Consider the following 26631-nt stretch of genomic DNA (forward strand, 5'->3'; position numbering starts at 1 on the left):
TCTCTTATTTAAACAAACCTAGCAAGAGAGCCTGGAAAGGCTGGAAGTGTTTATTCTGCTGATCTTTCCTGTAATTTCAGCGAATTCTGTAGGTGTCTGGAATGCTCTAACACTGCTTGTGATCTTTGAGTCACAATACAATGGCAATCATTGTAAAATGACAGTATTTATGAACACGAATATATAGTCATATTTACCGTGTGTATGTCATTAACAAAATGACAGCAACATACTACAGAGATTATCTAATTATCTTTCAGAAAATCTCTGTTTTCTCCTTTAAGTTGAAATGTAGGTGCTTTTTTACTTAAATTGGTATCAGTCTGTAAAAGCTATGCTATATCTTACAAAGAAAACAGTTTATCAGTGTGACATAATTCATCATAATTCAGCATTCAAATGTTCAAGGGATCACATATACATATACATTCCAAAGTGTTTTCTAATAAAATAAAATAAACCAAACCAAACCAAACTAAAACAAAACATAATTGTGTTTCTGTGATATGGAATTGCCTTTTGCCTGTGAGGATAAAGTTATCAGGAATAAAGATCTTTAGACTGAAACTGAGTATGTTCATTTGGCTTTCATAACCTTGCCAAGCAGTGCATTTTGTGTCTGTTATATAGAAATTCATAGCAAGTGCTGCATATACTTTTAGCCTGCATTTTTTGTATGATCAGTAGATCGGTATTGAATATTAGTAGCTTAGACTCAGCAATTCAGTTTAATAGACAATTTACAAAGTTGCACAACCTTATAGGCCTTTAAAACAATGTTAAAAACCAATTTAATGCTTGGCAAAGAGTCAGTGTAGCTCTGTCAATACCGAGTGACACACTGAGGTCATACAGTAGCAAATTGTGCTCTCAGGTGGTCATGTAATGAAAAAATAACACCATTAAAACCAGTGGGGTGACTAACTTTGCGACAGTGCGCAATGGGGCCGGATGCGACTTTATGGGATGAGTCTCTTCCCATCAGAGCTGAACAGATATGTGCCAGATGTAGACTACTGATGTGAACAGAGTTTAGATTTTCACTGATGAGTAGAGACCTACCATTTTTTCTCACAAAAATGTCTCACCAGCACACCTGTATGTCAACACCTATACTTGATTCTATATACCAATATATTGAGTTAGTTCATAAGTAATCATTCTGCTAATAAATGATAAAAATGATGTTCTGTGCAACACCGCTTACTGAAAATTTGACACCTGACTCTCATTTGATTTGTCTTCTCCAAACTGTGTAAGGCAATGCAATTCCACATGCATCGCAGTGTTCTGTGCAGCATAAATACGCTGTTTCATAGAAAAGAAACAAATCCTGGGGTAAATCTCTGTCTTCTGTAAGCATTGTGCTGACGTGTAATGGTTGGTATATTTTAAGCAAGCAAAATTAACTCCTTTTCCAATCATGTAAGTTTGATTCCACCCTTAATAACATGTGTGTTTTTCTATATATGTCGATAGAGTCAACTCCTGAGGATGCTCATGTGCGCATTACTTAAAATGAGTGTTATTTTCTTAAGTAAAGTTTGGGTATGACTGCCAGCCATTCCCAACTTGTGTAACTACAGAAGAAAGCAAAGGATCCTGTGTAATGGGAGACATATAATGTGTTACAGAACTGCATCCTGAATGCCTGATTGTTTTTCGCAGTGGTTTTTTTCAGTGAATTTCTACATTTGATGAAAGATTTTGGGCTATAAAATTTCCAGTTCTTTATTTTCATCTGGAGGAGTTGCAATAATTAGCAGATAGAAACTTCAAGGCTGTAACTGACTAGTGTCATTTTCATTTTAAAAATAAATTAGTTAAACCTATGGGTTATGATAATTACAGCACATCCTATGAAATTGTATTTATGGGAGCTAATCTGTCTTAATCACTTGCAACAGAAGGCACTTTGCTGAGAGAGTTGAGCAGGACTTCAGAACAATTGATTTCACCTTCAGTTGTATAAAGGGGAAAACCAAGTAAGTTCCACATATTTCTGGTTTATTTTTTTCAAGATTAAGACTGAATCATTATTACTGCTATTAGAGCACATTTATAGATTATCATTTTATGTCAGGGAACAGTAAGGGCCTGCCACCACTTAAGGGAAGGTAAGCCTGGTGCTGAGGGTGACCCCTGGTAGCAGTGGCCACTGGGCACAACCCTACAGGGTCTGACCATGGTGTCAGAGCCAGAAGCTGGTAACAGGGTCCATCAAAAGCCCCAGAAAAGGCAAGCGATAAACCAGGACCAGGATCCATCCAGGGATCCCAGTCAGGGATGAAAGGAGATAGGGCCAGGGCCAGGACTGGAGACAAGGCTACAAAATGGGTCTAAAGTCCAAGGAGGAGATGATGTCAAAGACAGCTGGAGACACGCTATAGCCTACACCTGAAGCATGCATGCAGCCAACGAGCTGCTTACCATGTGGGTCCAAGGTGCAGCCAGGAGGCAAGCCTAGAGGCAACGACACCTTCAAAAAAGGTCGGGACTGAAAGCGTGGACTTAAATGGAGCCCTGGGCTCAGGGGCAGGGGAGTGGGTCTCAGGTGAGGCGGGTCAGGGCCATTAAGACCTATTAGTGCCCGCAGATCCCTGACATTTTAGCAAAGATAGTCTTTTCTCCGAAGAGCTCAGTCTGCAAGAGATAAAAAGGGAGGGAGTGTGTGTGGTGTAAAAAAAGAAATTGTGTGCCTCAGTTTCTCAATGTGTCTTAGTAGCACAGGTTATCTCTGTCTTCGCAGAGACAAAATTAAGTAATCATTTAACCAATATTTTAAATGTTTTTCATAGAGGGAATCACGATGTAACAAGGAAGTTGAGAGAATAACTGGAAAGCCTATAATGGTGTTTTAAAATTTTGTACCTCTAATATGTGATTACTATCAAAGCTCTGAAAATAGACGACAGAATTTGCAGCTGCTCTGTAGTAATATTTGGACCTTGTGTATTAACCTATATATTCTTGGGGTATTGAATGCAGTAACCCCCCAGTGTGTTTATCTCAAAGGCAGTGGGAGGATGAAGAAGCAGGAAAAAAGAAATAATTGCTGAGAAGTGCCTTATCTTGAGACCACACTTGAGAGCTATCAAGGCACAATAGTTGAGCCATTGGTTTTGAGAACTTTGTCTTAATCTCTTGCTGAGTTTACAGTGCTGGTTTTATCAAGGAAGGGCAAACCCTGAGAATACAGAAGAATAACCCCCTTGTGACTCCGGGTGTTTAAATGGAATTCTTCCTCAAAAGAGAGGTTAGTGTTTTGTTGGATGAGACAGGCCAACATGTGTAATGTTTGCAAAAGTAAGGCCTGCCCATCCCGACGGGTAATGGAGTGAGCCTTTGCCAAAGATAAGACAGAAATGTGTCCGGCTTTTCAGATTCTCAATTCTTTAATGATTGCTTTGATTCTACAGTTAAGTAATGAATGTTTTTACTTTCGGGAGCTGTTTTGTCAATATATATGTCTGTCAGTATGTCATTGACTCTAAAGTGAGGCTAAACAGGCTGTTAACAACCGACCTCATGCCTATATCGCTGATTCCTGTTACACGGAATGTGTCTAACCGAATAATGTTATCGATTCAAAATATCAGTTTTTTATTTATTCTAGTTCAGTAAATCAGGGCTGGATAAAGACACAATGTGGCTTAAGAATGATGAGCTTTAGCACAAATGGCGAGATGACAACTGACTTGTGCCTCCTAGATCCACTTCCAAGAAAATCCTTCTGTATAAATGTATTTCTGTTGGCGGTTGTCATACTCCAAATTTGGTGGTATAGTGCATCGTTCAATATATGTTTTGTGTTTTTTATATTGTGAACACTAGAAGTGAGAAGAAATTCACTGCAGCTTTTTATACTAAACACTTTGTTAACACTCATGGGTAAGTTATGAACTACTATGTGACGAATGTTGTAAAGCTGTGAAATTAAATGAAACAAAAGCGACTGTTTACTTGGTAATTATTTACCATAAAATTACCATGCCACTCTATGGTACTACTTTGCAATTAAGTGATCAATAGTGACTATTGGAACAGGTTGCCCAGAGAGGTGGTGGATGCTCCATCCCTGGAGACGTTCAAGGCCAGGTTGGACAAGGCCCTGAGCAACCTGATCTAGTTGGAGATATCCCTGTTCCTTGCAGGGGGGTTGGACTAGATGACCTTTGAAGGTCCCTTCCAGCCCTAACCATTCTATGATTCTATGATTCTATGACTATGAGTGCCAGGAGCATTCACATTATGTCTGTGGCCTGAAAATAAGCCGTTATTGAATGAAATGAGCTAAACTGCGCAGGAAATACTGTAGGTACCGGTCCACACCACAGGTGGGTAGTGCAGTCGCCGTACAGCCTGGCTACATGCTTATTTCTGTCTACAAATTTGGAAAGATAATGCTACTACTGCCTCTACCAAAAGTGCTGTATGGGCCCGTATGCCGAGAAGCCCATATAATATATGGCAAAGATAGATCAGTTCAAAAGAGAAACAGATTGTAGCTCTGAATTAAGCTGTTTATATTCCCAGAGAATCCGGCTTTGTATCTCATTAGGAGGAGTCCTTGTTTCCAAAGTTATTCACTGAGAAACAGCCAGAGAATTTCTTTGACACAAAGGAGTGGAGTACAGGAGGTAGGGGCCTCTTGTACGAGCTTCACATGGGTGATAGAGATTTCTCCTCTGCCTGGCTGTAGTACATGGGAAGCACTGGTACGCCTTCCCTCCTATCAAGGAGAGATGGATGAGGGTGGCAGAAGGTATTGCAGCTTTGTGTTTGTGCAGCCATTGCACAGTAGAGGGTAAAAGTGGAATTTCTTATTCAGTGTCCTGCTGGTTGTTGGATTCAGTCTTCACCCATTTATTACCGATTTCAGCAATTCTTACTGTGAAATATGTTCACTTGATTCGTGTCAATATGGGACAATGGATGGATGTGCAAATAGGTGGCAAGGAGTAGGGTGTGCTTATTCAAGATAAGTGATTGTCTTAGTTTAAGATCTCTGTGAAATGCAAAAACTTAAACCTGCGAAATGCCTCATGATGCTACTAACCAGGAGCCCCAATTGTGAAATGTGTTCATCTGATACATGGCAATATAAAACAATGTTAGGGTCGCATAGTGAAATATAACCTTTTTTGTATATGTAACCTTTAACCATTCTGTTCATTCTTGTATGACCGTAGTCCTAGAGAAAGCAGAGTGGTATGTATATAGTTCTCACTTCTTGCAAAAGCCACCTAACATTTTGGGGTTTTTTTTTCCTCTTCTTCTTTTGCTTTACTGCCAGTTGCAAGGTGTTAGACAAGAGGGGCCTAGGGGCCTGTACGCGCTTAATCTCTAATCTCGATTAACCACTTTTAAGTCAGCTTGCTCAAGCCATATAGCTGTAAGTTGCACAACCCTTGTGTAAAATAAGCAGGAGCCAAGATGGACAACAAGGATGGTCCTGATGACTTCGCAGAGCAGAGTCATGATGACTTCGCTAGTTTTCTGGGGAGGTGAAAAAGTCATCACGAGGAAGACATACAGCCTTCATCCCCGAGACCCCTACTCATGACCACCAGGAGACACTGCGCACGCGCAACTGGGGGGGTTAGGGGTGGAGACTATGGAGATGACTTCTCTGAGCCCATCGTAATAAGACCACCTTTTCTCGGAAATAATTGAGAATATGTATTAGTAAAAGGAATATAAACCAGAAATAAGAACTATATGGTGTGCGTCTTGGTGGAGCGGAGACTCCCGGCGCACCCAGCGCTGTTTGCTTGCTTTTATTCGCCTAATAAATTGTAAACTTTAATTGGAGTTCTGTTTGGGACTCACTCATTTATCACATTACTGTGGAAATGTGGCAGGTATGGTGGCGAAAACTTTGCAGACTTTGCCCAAGATTTCCCCTGAATTAAAACTCAGGAAAAGTTGAATTTGCAAGCTACTAGAAGGAAAGACAAAGACAGTAGTGTGCCAGCCAAGTGAATCGTAGCTTGAGAGGTTATATTTGGAGTTTTGCTATTAAACTTTCATTGGAGTAGGACCAGGAGCCTTTTTAAGAAGTCTGTCACTTTGTAGCACGGGGAGGCCAGTGAAATATTTCTCCTGGCTAAAAACTGACTGAATACTTGGAATAAAGGGAATGGTAGCTTAGAAGGAGAATTTCCATGGCTTTCAAACTGTACATCAATGAGTTACTTGCAGTTTCTTCTTGTTGTTTACTTAACTGGTATTTTCAAATGTCTCTCTGTCGATTTCTGGCATTGAAATATGAGTAGGGGCATGACAATAGAAAGTGAAAAGTCACATTCCCCAGTTTTTGGGTACATTATTCCCTGAATCTTTTTTGTCGTTGCACATGACCAATTGACCTTTGAAACTGTGTCAGAAATAACTCTGCATCTTGATGGATGACACTGACCTTAATAACAATAACAAAAAGAGTAAAAAATGCAGTCCCTTTTCTCTGTAATCACCATGGACTGCTGGCTGTCAGACTCAGACTTTCCTTATTGTTCTTCTCATTTACAAGCCAGACAGCATTACAATGGTTTTTACTTATTGGCTGGTACAAGGGCTAGTGTGAGGATGGGTAGTTCGAATGCAGCAGCCAGAACTTCGTGGTGTTAACAGGGAAAGGAACTTGAGAGCTGGCTTTAAATATACCGCAGGGACTTTGCAGGTAGGACTGTTACAGTCTATTGTGGTAAACTGAGGTTCACTGGTGTTTTTCCAACTTTATTTCTCCTGAAAAAAAAGGCTTTCGGACACTGTAGTGATAAACAGAGCATTTACACCTGGCAGCATTCACAGATCAAGATTTTTCACCTCTTGATAACACACAATATATGTGTTGTCATTGCATGTGTATTCCATTAAGAAACTGGCCTGGATTAGATTCCTGTGGACAGATTATGGAATGTTTCCTTTGTATTCGTGACTGAAATGGAATAATAGGATTTACCTGATTCAGAGATCAGATCAGGCTTTGTTTAAAAGAACAGACAAACCAAGAATGGGAACAGAAACTTTCTGTATCGATCCAAGTAGGGAAAAAAATAAGTAAATAGAACGTCTCCAACTTCTATAATACTTTTGTCCTGATGTGGCATGATACAAACTGCTTATTACCATTAAAAAAAAAAAAAAATCTATGCAACCATTCGGTTGAGAATGCTGTCATTAAAAAATGTGATAAAAAAGAGGTAGGTAATAATACGGTGTGTGGAGTTAACAAGAGAAGTGCTATATTGGATTGATAGATCTTTTGTCTCTCTAAGTTAGGAAGCCCAGAATATTCACGGTACACAATTCACTAAACTTGTCTAAAGAAGTGAGTCCTATATAGTGTGCCTCTACCCTAGTGCTTTAACAAAGGCCATTGTGAAGCTATTCCGGGTACTTTTCCAGATTTCATGCCCATTAAAGCATCAATTACCTCTGACATTTCTATCAGCCTCCTATTAAGTTTACACTTACTAAATTTCCAGAAATCATGAGCAAATTAATTCAGGCATTAATCAGGCTGCAGAGGGAATAACTTAAAAAAGGAGAAAAAGAGATTAGTATAATTTATGATAATAGATTTTCAAATAAATTGCTTCCTTTACTTAATAACTTGTTCTCTTGTGACTACATACTTGATATTACACTGGAAGCAGTTGTTTTTCTGACTAGATCAATTAGTTAATGTTTACACAGCACTTTGAAGATGTAAAAGCACTATGTAAATGCAGGCTTGTTGTTATTATTGTTAGATCCATCAATAATCTACCAGGCTCCTAGTCCTCTTTGTAAAACATACGCAACAACTGTTGAGTTGCCTTTAGCCACCCCAGGAAAGGGGTTGTTTGTTCTTTCTTTTTCATATTTTCAGAAGACCTTCAGTTGTGTTGGTGGATTTTCAGTTGGAGGGCTTCTTTTTTTGTAATACTGAATAGCCACTTCATTGTACTGAAAAGACCCAGGAGGGAGACAGGCTAAAGTTATTATTACTTATTATTACTTATCGTTGCCTCAATTAACGGGTTTAAAAGCCCACTGGACCTGGAATCAATAAGATCAGAGATGGAATAATTTAATTATATTTATTCTGTTTATTTTCCTCCCACTATATGATTGAATACCTCTCTCTTAACACAGGGATAGGGGCACGTCTCAGTGAATATCAACACTATTTGAGTTTTGAAATTATAAGGATTAATTGAAGTGAAAGAAACACTGCTTTCAAAGGGGCTTGTTTTGGGGATGCACAGCAGGGGACATTCTGCATTGTATGCTGAAGTCAAGTTAGATATGGAGACACACAATGGGTAAGTAGTTAAGCTTCAATTGAATTTAGGGGCTTGAAATACTCAAAGCTGGTGGGAGTTTGGCTGTTTGCAAGGAAGCTCTCAGATGCTAATCCAGTCGATCCTAACAAAGAGATGGAGTCGCTCAAATGCAATGCTTATTCTTCTCTTGGACTTTTTTTTTTATTATTATTATTTACCCTTACAAATATTTCAGCCTATTGCTGAGCTTTTATATAATGAAGTACTCTGTACATCACATTCTTATTGTTCTTTCAGAACAAAACGAGAGCTAAGCAAAAAAATGGGAAAGTGAGAACAGGGACATTGCAGACATAGACACCTAAGAAATTGTGATTAATACCACCCACCAGTTTTATAACGCTTTTGTCTAGCGGCACTGGCCTGGAACAAACAATAACAAACCAACCATAATGTAACATCCCCTGAGAGCCATTTGGATCATGCAGGAGCTGGAAAGCCGACAGCATGAGCTAGTGAAAACTGTTCTAATTACTTGTTAAGGTCCACGCTAAAATCTGGCAATGGAGGCTGCACTGAGTACCACAAATGGTGCAGCAGTGCCACCACCTGAAAGAAGGGGAGACTCTGAGGGTGGGGGAGAGAGCAGTCAGAATAATTACAATAAATGAAATCATAGTAAAGGTCTGATTTTAAAATCCAACTGAAAGTCTTCTGCAGCCATTCCTAATGAGGCCTTTGGCCTTTCTCTCAGAAATCAGTGTGTTTTCTTCTCCAGCACTAAATCCAAGATGTACTGGGTATGATATGCACATGAAACCTGAGCGGTAGAGAAAGGAAACAAACAGGAAAGGGTTCTCTCCTTGCATGTGGAGTAGGAAGGTGCAACGTAGGATCACTTTTTCCCTGAGATCCTCCTGGAGACTGACGTTCCTTTAGCATGCCTCCCACTTTCCTGTTGGTCTTTGCACAGGGGGTTCCAGAGGTACTGAGAAATGAAAGGAGAGGTAAGAAAGAACTACAGCCTTTTCAGTCTCCATATCTTTACATCAATCTCGTGTGGTTTGATGATAAGATAAGATAGTAAGAAGTATGATCACCAAGGAAATATGTTTGCTGAGGATAGCAACTGAGCAACTTTGCCTTCAATCTCTTATCTATTAAAAGAGATACTTTTCTGGTGTGAGGTCCCACAGACTGTGGCATACCTGATAGGTCATCTTCAGAGTCTTACATACATCAGGACCAAATAATGAAAAGAAAAAGAGTTGTACTGCTTTCTGATGGCAACCTCTCTCTTTGCTGTATACCAGGGACTGTTATTACTTTATGTTAAATTAAATGTCCAAAGTTTGACTATTTCTATAGGAAATCCCAATAATTATTGAGCAATCTTGAATGCTGTGATTTTTTGTTACAAGATAGAACACCACAGAAAGAGGCAAAAGCTGTCTATACAAATTTGTCAATGTAGAGCTTTAAAGGATATAGGCTTGTCATCCTTGGCTGATTTGAAAGGCCAATATATCGTGGCTCCTGAAGACAAAGTAAGACTGAAACATGCTGTTTAAATTTCCCATATTTTTAACCAGAAGTCATTGTAAATATTTGCTGCACATGAGATGGTTTTGCATTCAGAGTTTCAGGCTCTATTGCCACTGTTAGTCCTCTGTAACGCTGATGTATGTGAGTTGGAATCATGAACTCTTTTAACAATCAAGGCTCTGTTTCCATTAGGAACATTATATTCAATTTAATATCAGTTATGTGGAGTCAAGTTATTTGATAATGTTTTGTTAGTTATACAGCATTCAAGCAAGCCTACCCAAGCACAACACACCAACACATTATCAAAAGCAAATTGCTGACCATCAGCCAGTCACAGACAGTGCTGACTCCGTCATGTCAGGTTTCCACTGTCATTTTCAAATACAGTTTTCTAAGAAACACTATCCCTAAAAAGTAAAGAAAAGAAAAAAGTTTCCCAGTTGAGAAATAAGGTGCTGAGATTTTCTATCCATTTACGGGCAGTGCAAATGATGAAAATGCCAAAAAGGTACACCATGGAGAGCTAAAATCTTCTGTGAGCCTGTAAAAACAAACCCAAACCCCCTCCTCTTTTCTGCAGAGGTGAGTGTAAGAGGGAGCCTTCCTGTTTGTTTTTTCCCAAACAAGGAGGAAGCACTGAGCTTTATTTTCCTATATCTTGTTTAGCCACATTGATTAGAGTCTATATTCAGGTTCCTTAACGGACAGCACATTATATAGGTTGTTTGAGGTTAAGTAACAATGGGTAACATGGCTAGCACAGTTTCCCATGTCTCTAAATATAAACACAATAAGAATCCTGTTCAGACAATGAAGCAAGACAGAAACAGGCTTGCTGCTCCAGCGGGTAGGTTCTTTTTCTTGTTTTCTGGCCATTATGTAAACTGACATTCTGCTTTTCCCATTTGAGAGCAGACCTCTGCCTTATCATCATCACAGCAGATGTGCCCAGAGAATGTTTACCAATAAGGAAAAGAGACATTGCCGTTGTCTGGCTTCTTATTTCCTACAACAAAGAATAGGGGAGTTGGGATGAAGGAGGACGGAAGGCAGCCGGTGTTGAAACGCTACAGCAACAACGTAAGCAGAGCCCCTGATGCGTGGTTGAGAGCAGAGCAGTTGCACAGCTACCAGCTTCATTCAGAAGTGTGGGTGTTTGGAAGAGGTATGAACTGCCACTCCAACCTGTATGTTTGTACCCGTACCCGCAAGCACAATGTTGCTGTATCTTTTGATGAAAACTATGCAAGTTTTCCCCCTCGCTGTGATAGTTACACCAGATCAAACCCTCCCATGCAAATCTGCGACTTCTGTGTGAACGAGTTTCAAACCATGTAAGCCGCAGCTACGTCAGCTTCGTTTTGTTCTAGTGCAGGTCATTTACACCAAGATTAACTTAATTATTAGTAATGTAACCTTGACGCAAAACCTCCTGTACAAGTAAGGCCAACAACTGTTTTCTACAGATGGGGGAGAGGAAGAATGTTTGTGCAGTAATAGCAACATTTTAACCATTAAATATTCGTTAATATATCTGAATTTAATAAAGACAAGAAAGTTACAAGATTCAGCTCAGGATCTGAACTTTTCTTCTTGCTCAGATACGAGATTTCCTTCTGCCCAAAGTGGCTGTGTCTGCTAAAAAGCAATTTCTAAGAGTCATGAAGTATTCAGGCCCGTGTTTTTAGGTTGCATCTCTGTCTAAAAAAAAGCAAGCTAAGTGTCTTTGGAAAGTATAAGTGAATTCCAATAGCCACTAAACACTCCTAACCAGACATGACCTTAGGTTGTCACTGGGCTTGTGGTTCTGCAGTGTCTGCAAAATATAACTTATAATTTTCCCTAATTAAGTGTTAAGAGAAGTCTTTAACTGGTACTTGATGAAGATCTTGGAGTATAGACAGTTAAAGAGTGTAAAGAGCTGAGAAGTGGTTTTGCAAGTGGTACAGCCTTTGTGCTGTTTGTTTCTCAGTGAATCAAAAGGGTTTTTAATTTTTTGCAGTGGGGATTATAGGCACAGAATTCAGGTCTCATTTACCTGGCTAAGAGAAATATAAATCAGAGGTAAAAAGTGAAATACTGACCCTGTTAACAAGTAAATGTAGAGTGTCAGGACTTGAAGTCATTCTGATTTCTCCAAGCTATAAATGTTAAAAACCCAGTAGTGTCTACATTGGAGTGAAAAAGCATCAAATTCTGTGTTCAGTAAAAACAGCCTCATTCTCTCTGCTGCAGCTGATGAAGACACGCTCAGCTGCAGACCGGTACAGGTACAACCAAAAGCAGAATTTGTGTTCTTCGGGTTGTTTGACAAAGTGTCATCATCTGTGAGTGAAGGTCTTGGCAGCTGTATTCCAAGTGGTCATTTAACTCGTATCCATATAACTTCACCCTCTGTGTTCATCCCTTTGTGACAGTTTGGAGAAGCTGTAGATACGAAAAGAGAGGGCAGAAGGTTAGTTCTTCTGCACTGGAGTTGACACACATCATATATTTCGACCTCCTGGGATCTGGTGAAGTTGTTCATTAGTGCAGTGGAACTTATTCAAGGCTCTAAGCTTTTTCTTCCAGATGTTTGTCTCCCTAATTATGGTTTTCTTGTTTTTATCTGACGTACTTATTTCTAGAAAGCTGTAGGGTTAATAAGCCTGGAGTTTTCAAAGAAGTCTTTGTGTAATTGTTATGGCATGTTTTATATGCACTGCAACATCATAGTCCTGTAGAGAAGAAAATCTATATTTCTCCATCATACTTTAAAGACCAATTCCCTGGAGTAATCTCCATTCTCTACTAGTTTATTCTAAATAAAATTGATTTTTTTTTTTTTTTTCTGGGAGATTAAAACCTGCCTTGAAGATTGTGAATGGTTTTGTTGTGTAGACCTTTATTAATAGACTCCCTGCAGGTTAATTCTGTTTATATAAGTTGAAAACAATAAGAAGAGTTGACAGTTTTGTCAGTTGTATTTGCTTAAAAAAAAAAAAAAGGGAAACGCAGTCACCTCCTCCCCCTGATGTAGCAAGAGACATTGCTGTAAACAAACTTCAACGAAGTGTTTAGGAAGATCTGACTCATTACTTAGGGTACAGTGGGCTGTTGAGTTTATCTCCGAGATGTTAAATCATGCAGAAAGTGAGCCGTAGGACTCGGTGTGTGCTTTGTTAACCAGGAGATGGTTGTTTATCACGATCAACAATAACTGGCATATGAGTCTGTTCGCAGAGATGCATCCTACTGTGCTCTTTTCCAGTGAACGTAGCAGGTTTCTCTGTGGTGTAACAGGCACAGACATGAGACAAGTGTGAGGCTGCACTGTGAGTGGCTTGTGGCCAGTAGCTTCCTGTATAGAGATACTGAAACTGGTGCGTTTAATCTGAAAAAAAAAAAAAAAAAAAGTGTATACTTCCTTAATAAATTGCATTTTTCAGTGCTAGGGCTTGGCTTGTGGAAGTGTCTGCCAGCAGGTAGTTCCTGCCTTTGAAAGTTAAGGTAAACATGGCACTACCGGTTAACAAATGCAGTATTCAAATAGTAGCTAGGAGCGCAAATTTACAATTCCTGGGCAATTGTCTTCGAAGTAAGACAGAGGAGCTGGAGATCTACGTGTTAATGCTCAAACATTCAATTCTAAACGTGGTTATCTCCAGGGAACTGAGAAATCACTTTGCAGGTGATCAGAGAAACTTCTCAAGATTGTATTAGTCAGTCGCCTTTCCAGGCTGCCTTAGTTCAGAATGGAATGAACCACGGCTCTCTCCCATCGCGTAGGATCATAGTTTTTATTATGATAAAAGCAAGATGAAAGCTAAACGTAGGTTCAAGATAATTTGACAAATATGATTTCAGCTTGCCTAAATTTCCTTCAGCTTAGTTTTGATGTGGGACAGGCTACCACAGCTGAGTTCTGCCCCTTAATTTCAGTCACCAGAAACATGGTATCTCAAAATTCCAACATGATGCTATTTGTTGGCTTGCATTCACTTAAGACATCATCCAGTGTTACTCTAGACATATCCTGTACATTTGCTCTTTGTTGGAATTTGTTCTTAAATTTCCTTCAGCAAACTGTTTATCTTAGTATGGATAGGAATCACGAAAACATGTTTTTCTACATGAAACACAATCAAAACATCTTTCTTTTCCATTTATCCATTCACTTAGTTCTTCAGCAGGCAAAAGTCTGTACCTGTGTTCAGCATTAAGCACACCTACTGATTTGAGTTTACATGGATCTTAAATTTCATCAAGCAAAGCCCTGAAACTCATGGTCTTCAAATTGTTGTAAAGCAGAAGTAACTTCAAAGACATCAAAGCATTATATACCTTTTAATATCCTAAATAATGGCACCTGCATCTTGTGACATGTAACACATGTACCTTGGAGGCTTCAACCCAAAATTTAAATCTGAATTTATAGTGCTGGAAAGTTGGATCTAAACTCTGCTGTGGCCCTGCCCTTGGTTCTTAGGCATTTTTGAATTGCTCTTCTGAATAAAATTGTAGGAACATAACTTATGAAGTGCCATCAATTTATTTGTAAAAGGGTTGTGTTAAATTTCACTGCGACATGTTTTTACATATTTTCTTTATAAGAATTCATAAAAGCAATCCGTAAGTCATATAGGCAATATAGCATTTCGAACACATCTTACAGGAATGTGTTGCAAATGGGTGTATCAGAAGTGGGTAACTTCATTAAGTCTTTGTCACAGAAATGAAAAGGATTGAAACCTGTTACTGGTTGCTCAGCAGACTGGTGGTGCAGCTTGTAGGTGTGAACCAGGTGAAGGAATCCAAAGCAAAGTTGCAGGGTGAAAAGTATGAAACTAGAGAAAGAAGATGAGCTAAATAGCAGTGTTCCATAACAGCCCTGAAGTCCCTGCGTTGGGAACAAATGGAAGAAATGAGCTGTCCTATCTTCCTTAAGAAAGAACTTAAAAAGTTTTGAACTTCAATTATCTTTTGTGCTTTCAGCTTGATATGGGAATTATCTTCAAAGTAGTTATCTAAAGTTTTCTATCTGGAGAAAAAAAAAACTTTAAAAGGAATACAACTGAAGGCAGTAGAAATACACTAACAGATGAGCAAAAAACTGTCCTATTATCTATAAATAGATTATTGATTCAGATACAACCACATCACAGTGCGGGTGGAAGAGGAGCTCCGGAAGAATTGATCATCTCAGAGAGAAAAAAAAGAGAATTATTTTTACCCCCAGGAATGATATTTAATTTGTCTGATCTTTTAAAGCATGTTTATATAAGACAGGATTCCTATTGAGTTAATCATAATTCAAGAAACATGCTGTTATAAATTCTTTGCAATAGATGTTCTTGAGATTTCATTTGTCACCCTCTGAAAATATATTGAACTAATAATGAATGGGAACTCCAGGCTCTTAAAGAGAAATAGTTAGAGTCAGAAAAACTTATCTTCCAATCTGTATTTTGGTGAACTTGTTCAGTTCCTTGAAGTCTTTTGATCTAGCTGGTATGTACGATGCCATGGATATCCTTCTGGTGACTCTGGAGCTCATTATAGGCAGCATGACTAATTTGTGTGAGAAAGAGGAGAAAGTTGATGCTGCAGCTTTATGCTTTAGGAAAAAATAAAGAGAGATGATCAGTTAGAGGCTTGTTCTCATGATAACTGTAGTCTCATGTAGTCTGATTGTTATAGTTTAAGATGTACACTTTACGTTAAAATAAAAGAATAAAAATGTAATTACACTTCCGGTTTCTAGCTAGTGCCTACACTTAGTATCTTTTGATGAAATACTTAATTGTTTTTTGAGTGATATTCCTGCTGCATAGTATTTCTTAAGCTGTTAAACAAAACTGAATCCACCTGCTGGTCTTCTAACAAAGAAGATCATCTTTTGTATAATTAGAAATATCAGGAAGGAATGCAATAGTGGTGGACATTTTCAGTACAGACAGAGATATCATGGAAGAACAAGGTCACATTTAAAAAAAAAAATGCCCAAAGCACCCCCCCCCCAACTTAGTTCCAGTATTTTCTATGAAAACAAACTGATTCTCCTTGTGCATTGGTTTAAATTCAATGTAACATCAATGAAGTTAGAGAGAAATTAAGGTAAAATAGGTTGCAATAGGGGAAAATCAATCCAGATATTTTAAAGTAAGAATAATACATAGATGCAAGAAATGGTAAGATCCGTAGCGAAATTATGCGACTTGTTTGTCACATATTTTTCTGAAATATAATCAATGTTTTTTGAATCTGGTCTTTTCCTTAGAAATCTGAGTTCTAGCAATAAGGAACAGAGGTGGAAACAAGTGTTGGCTTTAGTCAGCTGTCAACCTCCTCAGTAAGTTAAATAATGATGTTCTCAAAATTCATCCAACAGCAACATCTCAGTTCAAGAATTTCCTTTTCAGCTCAGTTCATTGTCCTCTGCCTTTTACCTAATCACCTCATCGTGCCCATATAGTCGTGCTATTAATTTCCCATTTAGCGTTGTTTGAAGACTGTTCCTGAAGTCCATGCACTGTTCTAAGAATCTAAATGTAAATTGGACTGAATGGAGGTTAATTATCACTGCTAACGAACCTCTTGTATACATGTGAGCCTGATGATATGGGACACTGAAGGCCTTTGGGAAATGATAAACTCCTCCAATTCAGTCTGCAGGAGACAATCAGCAGTATGTTCGGGTTCTTTATACTTTCTGAAAAATGTATGCAGCAGAGATGGGGCTGTTCAGCCTAGAGAAGAGAAGGCTCAGGGGAGACCTTACAGCAGCCTTCTTGTACCTAAAGGGGGCCTACAGGAAAGCTGGAGAGGGACTTTTTACAAGGGCATGTTGTGATAGGACAATGGGCAATGGCTTTAAACTGAAAGAAGGGAGATTTAGATGAGATATAAGGAAGAAATTTTTTACAATGAGGGTAGTGAAACACTGGAACAAGTTGCCCAGAGAAGCTGTGGATGCCTCATCCCTAGAGGTGTTGAAAGCCAGGTTGAATGAGGCTTTGAGCAACCTGATCTAGTGGAAGGTGTCCCTGCCTGTGGCAGGAGGGGTTGGAACTAGATGATCTTTAAGGTCCCTTCCAACCCAAACCGTTCTATGATTCTATATATATGTAAAAAACATAATTAAAATTTTGGAAGTGCCTTGATCCATAAGATTATTACCGGGGAACTTTTCCAACTGCTGAGAAAAGACTGGGTGTGCTTTAAATGGAAGTGTATATTTGATATATATATATGCTTCTTAAGTTTTGGTGAAAGAGGAGTTAGGTCATTTTGTTATCTTATGAAACACGTTTTGAGAAGATACATCTATGAGACAACCAAATTAAAAAAAATACTTGCTATGTCCTATCTTTAGTATAAACTGGGTAAACAATAATTGAAGTTACTGGTGAATGAATTTCATCTTTACAGACCTTTATAAAGCAATAGAAAAATAATCACTGGTCTCGCTTCATTGTTATTCCATTGTTTTTAGTCTTCTAGTGTTGTTCATGCACTGAGGTCTGATGCTTACAGATTCATGATCATTTTGAAATAAATGCTTCAGGCAAATGGTTGATGGAGTGCTGCCATCTCTTGGTTATGCAAATTATACGTTGCAAGATAACGGGCACTTTTCTTAGATGGAAATGCCCTCCCTAAATAGCTTTACTCTGTTTGTTATGTGAAGGGTGATACTCAGCTCTAATAGTCAACATATTTACAGACATTTTCCATTTAATGTGTCCAGCAAGGTTATTAGTGGTATTTCAGAGACATTGAGTTTGTCCTTTCTGTTAAAGATGGAGAGGTTGGCTGCTGCTGAGAAAGTGGTTTAAAGTGGCAAAAGCATCAAAATGCCTTTCAGACATCTAAGTATGTGGACCCCTGTTCTGTAGCTAGCAGTGTCGAGGCTGTGCACGTGTAACCTAAATATGGTGTTGCCATGGCGTGCAGCAGGCCACAGGCTTTGTGCTAAGCTAAGGACACCAGACTCAGGACTTGTCAGGCTGTGCCTGGCCTGGAGTTCTGGTTTAGTTTCCTAAGTTGTAACAGCATTATCTAACAAGCAGCTAGCTTTTGCTTAGCGTTGTACGATTGTGTGCTAATGCTTATATGTATTTCTGTAACTAGTAAGTAGTAAAGACAAGTAGTAGAGTGTAGAGTGGATTGTCTATAACCTTACAAGAAAGCTGGAGAGGGACTATTTGCAAGGGTGTGTAGTGATAGGACAAGGGGTGATGGATTTAAACCGAAAGAGGGGAGATTTAGATTGGATATAAGGAAGAAATTTTTTTATTGAGAGTGGTGAGGCAGTGGAACAGGTTGCTCAGAGAAGTTGTGGCTGCCCCATCCCTGGAAGTGTTCAAGGCCAGGTTGGATGAGGCTTTGAGCAACCTGGTCTAGGAGAAGGTGTCTGCCCACGGCAGGGGGGTTGGAACTAGATGATCTTTAAGGTCCCTTCCAACTCAAACCATTCTATGATTCTATGAAAGTACAGGCAGGTGACGGTAGCAGATGCCTTGGGAGCGTGGGCACAAGATGATACCAGAGGCTCCAGAGCTATGGTCAGTGACTTGTCATCTGATGAAAGCAACTTAACATCCACTTAAAATATTAAAGTACCTTTTCTATAATTCTGAAAATAATGAGAATTTAATCAGAATCTTAGACAAATTTGTCCCTGTGGAGCTGCTGGTACTTCAAGTACTCGACACTCAACCCACTCACGGTGTTTAGACATGCAGCTGCTCACCTCCTGGCACCCGTAGCGTACAAATTGAGCAGTGTTTCTAGGTGATCAGCCAGGACAGACACTGTTACCACTCTTGAACCAAGACAGAAGTTACAGATTGACATCACAGCAAGCTGTTGTCAGCTGGATGACTGTGTGTAGTACCTTTTTTGGAAGGCAGCTTTAACAGAGTCCCACGTTTATTTGGTGCTTCTGGTGAGCGACACTGATATGCTTCATGGACCAGCAATGTGTCACACAGCACAGCATAGCTTAGGAGGTTCTGGATCACATGGTGGTAACAGCCTTTTTGTCTCCCAATAGTGAACCAAAAAGCAGCAGCAAATACAGAAGTGAATACACTACGAAGTGGCCTAATTGTGTTTGCCGTCTACTTGCTTACAAGGCTATGAATCACTTTATCAATAGGCATTATATCTTTGTATAAAGCTCCTACTTTGTGTAGTAATTATAGTCTAAAACCTCTGTGCAGTGCATTCACCTTGAGAAAGGTGAATTACATTGTTAGCTTTGCCGCTTGAATTGAAATCCTGAAGTTCTACCACACAGAGAACACACACCCTCTGGTGAGACAGTGTCCTCGATCTACACCCTGAAAGACCCGTAGGCAATAAACTACCTGCAGCCAAATTAATGATTTTTCTTGATGATGCTTGATCTTTTTAGTTTTTATAATAAGCCATGATTTAACTTCCTAATCATTTGAAATAGTCCAATGAATATTGCTAGTGTCTGCAAATACAGAAATTCCTCCTGACTGGTTGCTACTCACTCTTCACTTGAAAGGTCTACTAGTTGTTCCGCTATTGTCTCTGAGGGACCTGTGCAAGGGAAATTGGTTTTCAGTTAAGTTATACTTAAATGTATAACATTTATAATTTCTTAATAACTCTGTTCTGCAAGCTCCTCAAATGAGCATGCAAGCTACTTCATTATGAAGATGTATTTTCATTGCTCTTCAAAACACTTCTGCCTTCAGGAGCACACATTTACCTGGTGAATTGCTCACGAGAAAAGAAAAAAATGGATACCTGCAGATTTTCTTCTCAGGAATGTGTTCGTGAATGCCTCTCATTTGTAACTTTACAGTTTTGCCCCATATTATCAGGAGATTCTGATTAAATTCTCATTAATTTTGGCACCATAGAAAAGGAGCTTTAACATTTCAAGTGGGTGTTAAGTTGCATGAGGGCTTGTGTACTCATTCTGTCTAAATTATTATTCATGCATAATGAGTTGTAAGAGCTTGTTTAAAAAGCAGGGTGTTGCAGCCCTTGCCATAGAACTTCTCGGTGAGTATTGTGTTCTGCCCATGGTGTAAGCTACATAAGAAAAAAATCATACAGTATCATGCCAAGGCAGGTTTCTCAGTTCATGGAAAGATCGTTCTGCAAATCCAGTCAGTCTGTCATAAATAGCTTATTCGCTTTAAGACTCACTCTAAACACATTATTTCACATTTTCTCCTGGGCAACTTTGTGTGCTGTGCCTGGAAATAAGTTTTGCTATAAAAGGTGTTTTCACTGCACCAGGAACACAGACAACATGTACGTATTTAAATTTCTAGGATTATTTGTTTAAATTGTGTTACTAATAAACCTTATCAACTTTGTGTTCTATTTTACTCTTCAGCTCAGGTTTTTGTTTTCTTCTGTCTTGTGCAAACTGTACTTATATTCCACGGGAAATTAGAAAGAGGACTTCAGGATTTGGTGCCTGATTACTGTTATTTGTTTTCTGTAACCTTTGTTGAAAAGGGTAGGAGATAACAGCCTTCCTTTCCACATGCCTACCAACAATGCTGTCATCTCATGTTTTAGGCTACATGACCCACAATCAAAGAATCAAGATGACAGATGCATAATAATATGAAACCTTTACTCACCTGCATACAAAAAATGCACCATTTAAACGGTTTCACTGCCAATTTCAGAATGAAATTGTAATTGGAAGCACTTTTTGTCCTCAATTTCCTGATGGTTCATAAGAACAAACTTGCAAAGAACAGCGATATGGCAGATATGTAACTGTTTCTACTGTACTCTAATGTTATGCAAGAGTTTGTTTCTCTAGAACAGCTTGATAAGTTGATTGATTGTGTCATGAAATACTTAGATCTTGTAAGACAACAATGTCTCTGCAAGACAAAAATACGTAACCAAAAGATGTTGAGATTTAAATGTTTCTACATGTCAGAAAAATCTTACTCACCAGTATTAGTCATATTATTTACACATTTTTCTTAAAACTGACCCATACACACACTTCTTTTCTTTTATTGAATATGCTAAAAAAAAGGCTGCGTATGAATTTTGCAAATCAATATTAACCTTTTTTTCTTAAGCTATGAAAAATGCAATCTATTTCTGTTTTGGAATTATTACCAGTCAAGCTGATGTTCTGCTGGATGCTGTTAAAGCTTTTCAGTGCAGTAAATATTGTTGATATAATTTTACTGACATACAGATCAGAATAATACAGATAGTTCATAGCCAATTGTTTGAAATACATTTGTGTAAGAGCATCTAAGAGGACTGGGAAATAAAACAAAAGCTTGTAAAACTTGCTGCCAGTGTCTAGATCAGTAAAGAAAGAGGTGATTGAAAACATACCAGTTTTATAGCAAAGAAAGGATTGCTATGTTGTACAAGGTCAAATATGTAGAGAAAAAATTATCATCCCTTATTTGAATAAAGTATAAATATTGATTAGGTTTAACATAAGAGCCTGTAAATAAAATAACTTCTAAAAACATGAGACTATCTATTAAATAGTCACCCAAAAATCAGAATAATAAGGTGACCAAGAAACCATCTAGTATATAAACTGGAACAAACAAAGAATTACAAGCAGCCTCCTTGCAGTGCAATCAATCAAAGACGGTTGCACTTAAAGTTACGTGTGTGAATGCGTACTGACAGGGTCCATTACTAGCACAAATACAAAAAAATGAAATAGCCATTTCCCAGCAAACTGCAGTCTTGCAGCTGATGACTGCCTTCTCGAAGGTGAGTTGGCTAATTCACTCTCTCACTGTAACCCTCCAAAACTTCAGGTCTTTTAGAAGGAAGAGGTTGTCTCCATGCTCAGGTCTGTGGCTCCAAGATGGAAATATATGTCTCCACGTCACACCACATACCTCATGCACAAAAAGCCTCATATTTCTGAAAAGCAGCAAATATAATGCAGATGTGGAGTAAATATGCTGGTTTGTAACTTCTTTATTTTTTATAAACTTAATTCTTCACACACTTCATCCATTTTAACTGGAAACTTAAATGAGAGGGCAAATTAAAATAAAAAAAAATCCAAACAGTCCCTAGCCCCGATACTTACTGTGATTCTTTAATGGATTTTGTTTATGCATTTTTAATCTGCTGTGATATGTTATGCTGTATTACTCTTCTAATGGATCACTGATGAATAATCTCATACTACTGCTGATTTACCTCACTGCAAGCCATGCTAGTGTTTGTGTGACAATGTAAGGCAAAAGTCGTTCAGATCTCTTTCAGCTGGTGGAATTAAGAAAATTCATGCATATCCCTACAGTTCAGACCTTGAGAACTATTAATTGCCTTAAGTATAAGCTTAGGAACAGAGCAGAACAGTTAATCTTCTAACAGGTCTAAACCTTATTTACCATTCAGCTACAAGCTCTTTATAAAAAAAAAAAATCTCCGACAACGGAAGGTTTTAATCTTCCAGTTTTAAACCCCTAACCAGATTCCTGGTTAGGTTAAATCTGATCTAATAACCTGTTAAACAGCTGATGGTTCGTGTCGTACTCTTTGTGATAGTTGCTTATGGTAGTGCCTGTAACATGCCAGGTTTGTGGTGCTGTGTATCAGCGACCTGTACACGAGTCTCCTCTATGTGATAGCAGTATTCCTATTCACATCACTTCTGTGAGATGCTTTTCAACCATAGCAATGCTGTGCAGGGCACTCTTTCTCTCCTACTTCACACAGACACAGTATAATTGGGTAAAGTGCTTCCTCATACCATTCGTTTCCTTTGCATACTGGCTGATCCTTCCCACTTTGGATAGCAAGCACGCTTTGCCTTTTTAATACTGATGTCAGGAACATCTGGCATGGCATTAGATAGTTTTCTGTACCAAAACATGTTATGAGACAGCCAAGATGGATCAGTCATGTTTTGAGCTCACAGGAGTTGAAACAACCTCCAGTGTATCCTTGTGAAACACCTCTGCACCGAGATCTGTAGAATATCTGTGGTATGAGGTCACCTCCTGCAAACCACCAGCCTTTTGTAGATGTTGCGAGATAATCCTGTAAGGCTTCACAGCTCCTCTAGCCACCATCCTCTTAAAGATGCTCAGGTGATCTTTCCTGTAGTTGTGTTGGAGAACGACCCTAGAATTCTCAGTTTGGAGGAAAATAAGAGCTTTACCAAACACAGAAAGCAAGATTGGCCTCATGCCTGCTCACGGATTGCTGACTGTCACTTTGACTACATCTGTAGTGTCAGCCAGGTACCGCCAGTGGCCAGAGCCGTGACTGCGCTGCTTTGCCTGTCACCCCCGGTGTCTGCACGCACACAGGTGCCAGCTCGTGCAGAAATTCAGATCATTGCTACGAGGGGAGCGATCATTGGTTCCAGGTGACTCAACTCCCGTTCCTGTGATCTGAGTGGGTCTGAGCAGGGACAGGGACAAACCTGCTCCATCCCCCTGGCTCCAGCCACTGTCCCAGGTGCCTCACTCCCGCAATGCAACTGGTTTTGCTCGTTGGATACGTAGCGACAAATCACTAACAGTCCTCCCTCTTTTTGAGGGGCGTTCGAAACCAAATGGGAGGAGGTGAGACCACCCCAGTAACTCCTGACAGCAGCACTTCGATTTCTTCTCTGAACAGTCAGTCGCAGTTGACTTGAGGCTGATAGTAACCACCTCCTCCGAAAATAATCGTGAAGGATTTTCCATCCTATCTTGCTGTGATAACTAAAGGAAGCAACGTTTTCATAGTGTGTAGAAACCGAATGCAGTTATTCCTTCCTTCCTAACACTGACCAAACAGCCTAGAAGGGGTCCCCGAGAACTCATACGAAGTACAAGATGTGGGATGCAGACGCCGTCCCGCAGACGCGTCCTCGGAGGGACATGGAGCTCCGGCCGCTGACGGAAGCGACACAGGCACTCAGGGCAGCGAGCTGCCTCGCTGCACTTTAGATCTTTGTTTCAAAACTGATTGTCAGACGACAAAGAATATATTATCCTTTCCCTGGTTCCCCCCCACTGGAGCGGGAGGCACGTTTACAGACCGAGTAAGGGGAGGGAGCTCTGAGACAAGGCTCTGGGAGCCCGCCTGGCTGCTCGCGGGCTCCCTGCGCTGCCCGCCTCTGTTCCCGAACAGCTCTGCAGCCCGTCGCGGCGCTTCAGGGGGTGCAAGACGCGTTTCGTCTGGCGAAGGAGGCGGGAGAAGCGGGGCCGGGCGGGCTCCTGCCGGGCGCGGGAAAAGCGCCCGACAGACCGCGGGAAGGAGCGTGGCGCTGGCGCGCCGCAGCCGCTTGCCGCCAGGGGGCAGCCTGCGCCCCGCGCTGAGCCTTGAGCCCGGCTCGGTGCGGCCCGGCGCGGCGCGGCTCGGCTCGGCTCGGCTCGGCTCGGCCCGGCTCGGCTCGGCTCTGCTCGGCCCGGCTCGACCCGGCTCGGCTCGGCTCGGCTCGGCTCGGCTCGGCTCGGCTCGGCTCGGCCCGGCTCGGCATTACCCCCCTGCGTTGGCTCTTTCCCGAGCGCTCCCTGTGGGAAAAGGCGGGCTTTGCCCGCCGCGCTGGCGGCGCCGGGTCGGTGCGAGCCGCCGCCCGTGTTTCAGAGGAATCGCTGCCCTACGCCTTCACGGCTCGTAACGTCCCTGTTTCCAGGCGGGGCCAGTGCGCGAGCAGCAGCTGTTAGCTGTGCCGCCTGATCCGGTGACTCGGAGGTAGGAGCAAGCCGGGTGGGAAAGCACGCAGGATTCGTGCTCGGTTGTGTGGGTAACGGGCTCTCCGGTGTGCTCTGCCCGAGGCCGGACAGGGTTGGCCGAGGTGGTCTCTGGCTGGAGAAACCGGTCGCTGTATCCAAAGCCTCCAAACTCCTTTTTCCTAGAAGAGAGGCAGATCTCCAGCCACCCCAGAAATATACTTCCATGAAAAGTAAAAATACTTCCAGTGAAAAACACTTCCATGAAAATACTTGCTCTAAATGTTTAAAACTACCCGTGGTGTTGCAGACAAAACTGCAATCAATGCACATCACGGCACGGGAGCAGGTGTCAGGAACTGCCAGGGAGCTGCTCGTGGGTCTCGCTCCAGGAAAAATGCACATCTTTAATCCTACCGTTTTCCTCCCAACGAGGGGGAATCGTGGGAAGGGCTCTGTGACTGTGCTATCTGCAGGAATAGCACCTTTGGGAGCAAACAGCTGCGTCCCGTGGTGCATACAGGTGAGGAGAGGAGCTCTGCCACTCAAAGGCTGTGACAGAAAATTAGGTGTAATGCTAAATTTGAAAGGAAAAGGGTAAAAGGAAAACTGGCTACTCCCTAGTGTTTGACATTACACATTTGGGTGTAATGCCAGATGTATTAACCCTGGGTTACATAGAAATGTCAAAGCAAAAGCCCCGTGAAAGCCTCTAAAAGCACTAATATTTATTTGCTGACACTCTTTTGCCTTTGAACTGTTGCCCTATGCCTGTGTGACTATAATTTAGACATCTAAGAGAGAATTTCGCTAAATGAGCAGAGGAAGGTAAATGAAATCCTTTCAGAGAAGCAAAAATCTGTTCTAAGGAAAAATTACTACCTTGTAGTAGGAAGAGCACTTACTTAGATTCTGGTGTTTGAAGCATTTCTTGCTCTGACCAGCACCAGAGAAAAAAGGCTTGGCTTCTGAATGACGTTCTCCCATGCCCAGGCTTTGCAGCCAGCTACCAACACCTGTGGTCTGCAGGATTCCCCTGGTCTGGAGGATGCTGGTGCGGGTCAAAGACAGTGCGGGTGCCACTTCGGCAGCTCGTGCTGTAGCACAGAATGGAGAGAGGAGGTAAATCTTTCTGTACTGCATGGAAACAGCAGCTGATCAAATCATCTGTCTGTGAATTGCTTTAGGAGAAAACTAATCCCGTGACAAGTTTAGTGAAAACAGCAAAGGGAACTTGGTTTCATTACAATTCGAGGAGGTGTCAAAGGATGTCCTTCTATGAAAATGCTTTATGATATCCCTTAGGTGTGTTTTGTCTGATCTTTACTGTATTGAGTAAAACTTTGTAGGGGATACAGCTTTAAAAATAGCTGTCAAATGTGCATGCTTTCATGGTTTCTGTAATTGGAAGACTAAAATAAAATTCTATAAAGTATTCAAAGATACAGTATTCAACACGGATAGAGCAGCCTATCCCTTAATATCTTCTGTGAAAATTTAGATCCAGATTAGGGTTAGGAACAGACCAGTAAGATTTGAGGATGAGCATAAAGACTGTGGCTTAACATGAATGAAGTGTAATTCTAATGTGGTTTGGTCCTAAATGTTTTAAGTCTTGGGAGGCTAAAGGGTCCTGGAAAAGGACATACTTCTACTTATACTGGAAAATATCCTTTCCTATTTGGGATCCAACCTAGAACTTAAATCCTAGGAATAGATTTGGATGCAAAATCCCTTACCATTCGTTGTGATCTCATGGGTTTCCTAGGTGCCTGTATAATTTATTAGTAGCCATTTAGATTACAGCACCTCATACATTTACTATGACATCTAAAAAGCTAAATTTCCCAATAGTTTAAATTATTTTCTATTCCAAGCACAGGTAAAAGATTTTTTTTTTCCAGTTGCCTGTCGTTAGCTTCTATACATACTATATTATCTAGGAGTATCTAAGTAAAGTTTGTAGTTGATGCTTATGTTTCAAGTTTTTTTTGTAACTTGGAAATGTTGTATGGAGTTTAAATATTAAGACCCCCATAAGATGTTCAGCAAACAAGAAGGTGAATTAAAAAAAAATCAGTATCAAAATAATTCAGTATCACCACCAGTATAAGATGCTGATAAGATGAACAGCAATTTCCCATGTTCATGACTAC

This window comes from Tauraco erythrolophus, chromosome 8 (assembly GCF_009769465.1).
Source record: "Tauraco erythrolophus isolate bTauEry1 chromosome 8, bTauEry1.pri, whole genome shotgun sequence".
In the NCBI taxonomy this organism is placed as follows: Eukaryota; Metazoa; Chordata; class Aves; order Musophagiformes; family Musophagidae; genus Tauraco; species Tauraco erythrolophus.